General features: G+C 36.9%; 1 long non-coding RNA gene across 1 annotated transcript; it reads right to left on the bottom strand.

The window, feature by feature from the left end:
• Positions 1-1,931: 1,931 nt before the first annotated feature.
• LOC140145770 (uncharacterized) lies at positions 1,932-5,814 on the bottom strand. The gene is made up of 2 exons (XR_011858132.1): positions 5,614-5,814; positions 1,932-2,113 (listed from the first exon to the last, which is right to left on the bottom strand). It is a non-coding gene; the product is annotated as an uncharacterized lncRNA (long non-coding RNA).
• Between the last annotated feature and the right edge of the window lie 1,151 nt (positions 5,815-6,965).

Below are 6,965 nucleotides of genomic sequence, written 5' to 3'. Positions count from 1 at the left end.
CATAAAATGTGTATTACATTGCGAATTTAAAAAATCAAAATTATTTGATATCAGAAGGACATTCTTCGTATTCAGAATGCAATTCGATATGTCTGATGTGCTCTAATGTCCCACAATAAATACTGTCCAAACGTTCATACCCCTTCCCTTAAAGACCAAATCTCCCATTTTTCTATTATTTAAAATACATCTTCAGATACCACGCTGTGGAGTAGTGCTGATTCTAAACTCATTGGTTTCGATCTTATCATTGGAAGAACCTACATTCCCCATGAAAAGTTGATTGACTTTATCCCTGTTGATAAGTTTGTTAATGATTTTGCTTTAGATTTATCAGATTCATATTTTACCCCAAACGATTCAATTGATAATCTTGAGCCATTAGGACTTGACATGAACAGGTATAGCAAAGACCCTACAATCAATAAAAATGGCTATGATCAGGGGGGCACTCAACTTTAGAAATGACGGTATGTGCCTGTCAATAGGCCCCTCTTTTGAAGTCGACTATTATACCCGATGCCCCCCTCCCTTTTTAAAGTCATACCCGATTAACCCCTTTTTTTATAGGCGCGGCTACCTAATGACCCCCTTTTTTGGTTGCGGCTACCCATGAGCCCCTTTTTTCTAACCGATAGACCCCTATATACGTTGATATATCGGTGAAAAGCCTAGGGCTATAAGGACTCGGACTCGGAATTGAGGACTCGGACTCGACTACAGCACTGAATGACTCCCAATTATCAGCGTTCCCACACATAATGATCCCCATTTTCTTGGATCCCCCACTGAATGACCCCTTCACAAGATACCTTCATTTTTGCTGTCGGTTGCAGAATACTAGAGGCTAGAGTTATGAATGATTCGGAATTGCCCAAAAGAGTATGTATAATGAAAGAAGTGTAGACAATACACCACAGGAAGTTATTTGTCCTGGCATAATATATCTATAGTCGAAAGAAGTTTTCCAGGACAACGGATGTTGCAAATCAAAATTTTATTACCATCAAGCTTTCGGCACTAGGCCTTCATCAGAACTATAAAATAAAAGACAGACAAATGAACACAAAGAAATTGTCACACGTGTGGGCCGCAATGCGATAACACATACCGTAGTACATACATATAGGCCTATGAGGCTAGATATAACACGAGTTTATTACCATTATTATTTCCTCTTACTTAATAAAATAAAAAGAAATCGATAGAATTAAAATTCTACAACGGTTTACCTGGGGTTCGAACCCACAATCTATGTAATCTAATGCCTACACGACTGTGCTATGATTCGTTGTGCCAGAAAGGTGTTTGTTTATGATACTTATTGATTACGGAATAATACACACAATATACTATTACTAGTATATTAGTACTAATAAATACGAATATAATCCTAACCCTAACCCCTAACCCTAACCCTAACCCTAACCCTAACCCTAACCCTAACCCTAACCCTAACCCTAACCCTTACCCTTACCCTTACCCTAACACTAACCCTAACTCTAACCCTAACCCTAACCCTAACCCTAACCCTAAACCCTAACCCCTAACCCCTAACCCTAACCCCTAACCCTTACCCTAACCCTAACCCTAAGACCCTAACCCTAAGACCCTTACCCTTACCCTTACCCTAACACTAACCCTAACCCTAACTCTAACCCTAACCCTAACCCTAACCCTAACCCTAACCCCTAACCCCTAACCCCTAACCCCTAACCCCTAACCCTTACCCTAACCCTAAGACCCTAACCCTAAGACCCTAACCCTGACAATAATGAACCTTGCCTCGGACTATGCGGTATTGCGGCCCATTATGGTTGCAGAAAGAAATTAAGCGTGCGGGGCGGGGTCAAATTTGACTTCAAAAGTGGTTGTTTGCAATGAAACGGGATCAATTTTTAGTCGGTGCATATTTGACCCCGTATTTTAAGAGTGTATGATCCGAGTCTTGTAGAAGTTTGGATGTTTCGGAGCTCTGTTTCTTATCTGGTGGTGATGAGCCTTTCGTAGGTAGAATCAGTTTTTCCAATGCCATAAATGGTGCTTCAGCACACACAGACATGATATATGCTGCTGCAAATGATAACACTAGGTTACCCAGGAAGATATATACCTAAAAAGAGGAAAGGAACAAAATTATACAATGTGACAGTAAAGTAAATTCCCAGGTGAAAGAAGAGAAGACAAACTTCCTCTCACTTTTCATGGGTTTTGCACTGATATCAGGCTTCGGTTTTTGCCCGGTTTAAACCGGCAAAAATTGCAAAAAATGGCAAAACCTCACATATAGTCACTCAAATATTAAAAAGTAACACAGAAAGCTCATAAACAGTAATCATTCAACATTTCTTGTCTCCTTATATTGAAAAAGTTTTGAACTTGATATATATGCCACATTTCGGTTAAATGCACTTGATGAATGAAAGCGCGTGCCTTTAATTTCTTAATATGTTGTTATTTATAATTACAAAATATGGCCTTGTTACACTCAGGAAATTATTTTTGTAACTTTTAAAATAATTAGTTTTGAGATTAAAGAAATGAACTATAAATCACTAAAAATGTTGCCACAATGTGAATAGATGGTTCTAGGTGAACAATTTATCTGCTAATGCTAAAAAGACTAATTTACATGTTACTCGGTACCAAGAAGAACACAAAACTAGAGTACAATTTGCAACTGTATATCTTGATTCTGACAGGAACTCTGCAGCAAGAACACCGCTGGAAAAAGAGCCAAGTTTTTAGGTCTGCAAATTGTCCAAAATATCACTTGGAAAGAATTTATATTTATAATATTGTGAAAACATGTTCAAGAAATGTCGGTATAATTAATAACATGCGGCGATGTATACATTATATTGCTCTTTAAACCCATATTATAACATTTCCATAAGAAATAGAATTGTATTTTTGGTTGGTATCAAATGTTAGTTTTCACTGTCAGATATGTCCTGTTTTAATTTGGGCCCAAACAGACGAGGCAATACAAAGAAAATCGCTATTTAATACCAGCGCATATGTCGCCAATGCGAGCCACTCATTCGAAAATGAGCCGTGTCTATTCCTTTGATATGTCATAACTGCCCGCACGCCATGTACGTACTGTGTTATGCACATCGTATACGCGTTCGACTAATATTTTATTTCCATCGTATTTATTATTACGATGGAAATATCAGTCGAACTAAAATATTAGTTTACTAAAGTACATAATAATCGTGTAAAAAACAGAATTTTGAAAAATATTGAACATGTTGAAGGCGGCCTCCTCAGCAAATGTTATAATATGGCTTTACTAATACCGTATATCAACTATGGTATTTTAGCTTGTGCATTTTCATCATTATATAATTATATATGGTCTTTTAAAATTCAAAGAGGGCACTTCGTATTATCATGATTATTAATGCCAGTGATTATAGAAGTAGCACTAATCCCTTGCTGATCAGATATGGACATAAATACATTTGAACTTGGTTTATTTATGTACAAACATAATAATGGACTGTTACCGAGTGTCTTTGACAATGTTTGATGATTTGTTTATAAAACAGTCTAATATTCATGACTTAAACACCAGAAATAAAGGTCATTTGAGGCTTCCTTTTATCAAAAGAGCTTTCTGTGAAATATCCATCAATTATGCAGCTACTAAGTTATGGAATAACGTTGATAACAGCATTAAAAGTTCATCATCAATTCGTCGGGTGCATCACATACTGGTACATCATAATGAAAAGTAAATAATGTTTACCCAAGGGAAAGTACTTAATGCTGCCTTTGTTACTATTTTCTGATGTGCCCTGAGTAATAGTTTCTTTTATGGAGCTCTTCCAATTCAACAAATTACAGACCTCAATTTTTCCTAAATAGGCTAATTAGTTATAAAATGTTAAATTTGAGCTATTTATGATTTTTAAAAAATTTGCATTTCACATACTGATCTATCTTGAAAAAAAAACACGCATTTCTAGAAAATTCCGATTGAAAATCTTCGTAAAGCTTACCTTTCTATAATTTAATTAGACTATGGATTTTCAAGAAAGTGGTTTTAAATTAAAGCATATACTTAACAGATTTATCTAAGTGGAATCCTGAATTATATTTACGTATGCAATATTGCTTCAAACTACGCTTAAGTTGTAGTTCTGTATGTGAAATAGTTAACTTCCCGATATCGTATTTAAAGTGCATTCATGGTCTCGAGATAGACTAGTATGTGATGCGTCCGACGAATTAATCAATTCCGTCATGTATTTAAAAACATTTGCAAAGTTACTATTAATTCTTATTGTATTTGGTAATATGACCACATTGGATACTTAATAGTATCTATTTGTTTTGTGCATTTCCTAAATTACTATTGTTTATCGTGCGCGTATTTTGAGGGGGGGCTTTGGGGGCGAGAGCCCACCGGGGTAAAATAAGGGCGGCGGAAGAAGAAGGGCGGCTAAAAGAATTGTTAATGAAAAAGGGCGGAAGAATTATGAAAAAGGTTTACAAAATGCGACTATACATCAAATTTTCGGGCTGTTGATGAAGGGGCGACAAAATTTACCTCTTCTGCAGCCCCCCGAGGGAGACGCGGCCACGGTACGCCACTGTTTATTGTTATTTTTTATGTATTTAGGTTCATTCATATCAGGATATGGCAGCTTACTGTAACTTCTTCATTGAAATGCTAATGACAATCTGCTACCATGTCAAATGATGAATTAACCAAACAAGGGATCACAGACCTTCAGGCCTCTTCTTGGCATTTCCTGTGATTCCTTCACTCTCACATTTTGTATTATGATTTTTGTATGTATCCTATTCTTGTTATTTGATGAGTGAAAAAAATTAATTAATGAATGAATGCCATTTTTGCCGGCAAAAACTGGCAAATACAGTTTTTGCCAAGCGGTTTTTTTCATCTGCGGCAAAAACCTGCGAACCCTGACTGATATCACTCATGCTTTTTGTGGATAAACCAAAGAGATTATACCTTAAAACAATAATCTGTGATTTGCATAAAAGATAGATTCCTATTTAAATGTTAGTTTTCACTGATAGCTACTGATCACATTGTCCCTTTTTAATTTCGAGCCAAACAAATGAGGTAAAATGAAGAAAATTGCTACTTCATTTTACAATACGTTTATTTATAGGCTATTTATCGCACGCGCAATTGACCGTTTAGGTAAATCCCACACTTCCTTGCGGTTAAACCCAATATGTCACCATTTGACGTCACGCCGCTGTGTACATCGTTTAAAGACATCTCGGGTCTAACTGCAAGGATTTTCCGAAAGGTCAATCAACACGAACAGTATATATTTGGGGGAAGAAAGACCAGTTTTAAATGCAGGATGAAACCGGAGTACCTGGGAAGACCTGCGAGAACAAGTTTGAACTTGAAACTAAATACACATAAAGGCGTCTGAGAACGGTCAGGGCTAGAACCCAGGACCTCAAAGGGGCAAAACAACAACACTACTGCTATGCTAACCTGGAATATAATGCTTCACATATTATGTTGTATGTATTTCCCCAGCATTTTGACTATAGCAAGAAGTATCAACATCCCCATGACATTTTCATTCGTACCAGTTGGCAATTGTAACTTACCATATTGTAGTCGGTGTAATGAAACGGCGTGACAGAACTCCTGTAGTAGACCTCCAGTAAGATTGGATGTAGTAGATAGGTACAATATGTGAGCTTAGCCAATGGTGCAAAAGCTGACCAACTAAGTATACTGTTTACGGGACCTAAAAAATGAAAATATAAATGACACATGTATTTGGTACCCCATATACCAACATTCAACTATTTGGCGTAACCCCGGGCCCCAGCCCCGGGAGGAGCTCATGAGTATATTGATATTGATATAGACGTATAGCAGAGACTCCAATGTAAGTAAAAATAAGAAAAATTTAGCAATAAAATAAAGTCTTTAGGTGACATATAGGGCCTAGTATATTTGGGCAATGACTCAGAGAATGGAGCAGAAGTTGGAAATGGAACAACACAGTATGGACAGGAGCATGCTTGGGATCACAAAAAGAGATAGGAAAATAAATGAATGGATCAGAAGCATGACACAGATTACCGATGTCATCCGGACTGTGAAACAAAGAAGCGGTCTGGTTGTATCAATCATATTTTAACTTTTCATTAAAGATTCAGATATTGTTAACTTAATCAAACAGTGGGGTATTTGGCTATTCCAGAAAATAAGTGCACCCCGGAGTAAGTTTCAATTAACGAAATGTCTGGATTTCCGAGTCTGCTTTCCGAAAACGACTGGAATTCCAGTTGCCAATATTACTTGAAAAAGCTTGGAAATCGAATTAGATGAAGGAAAAATCACGGAAATGTCCAAAATGAATTTTCAAATTGAGGATTTCTGATTTTGAACTATTTTTTGGCTAAATTCTTTCGTCTTTGGACACTTTAAAAGTCTGGATTTCCAAAAGTCACGACTCTACAAACAAAAAGTTCGGAAATTCGAACTCCTGTATAGGGTGTGTGCATCTATATTCTGGAATAGCCTATTATTGTGCATTCGTGTGAGAACTAGGAAAAGGTGATTTTGACATGTAGTAATTACGGCTCGTAACAATGTGCATGTCCCATTTTTTCAAATCTGCCACCCAATGACCCCATTTTTTCGAAAACTTACATCCATGTTATTATAATGGACCCAATGACCCCCTTTTATCTTCCTTTTTGGGCCAAAACATGGTAAAATTGCTCAATTTTGTGCGCTAAATTTTGTATAGCGCTCTACAAATAACACATCGCTTTTGCTCCAAAACAAAATACATGACAAAAATTAATAAAATCAACATGAACCAACGCAATATTTAGCACAATAATCAACGCCATCTGGCGTTGGTCCTTACTCATTCGATCTCTACCCCCAGCAGCGCACTCGAATTACCATAAGCAGTGACCTGAACCAACCCAGTTGATGA

This window comes from Amphiura filiformis, unplaced genomic scaffold (genome assembly GCF_039555335.1).
Source record: "Amphiura filiformis unplaced genomic scaffold, Afil_fr2py scaffold_597, whole genome shotgun sequence".
Taxonomy (NCBI): domain Eukaryota; kingdom Metazoa; phylum Echinodermata; class Ophiuroidea; order Amphilepidida; family Amphiuridae; genus Amphiura; species Amphiura filiformis.
The sequence above is the reverse complement of the archived record's forward strand: the minus strand, read 5'-3'. Positions and strand labels throughout refer to the sequence as shown.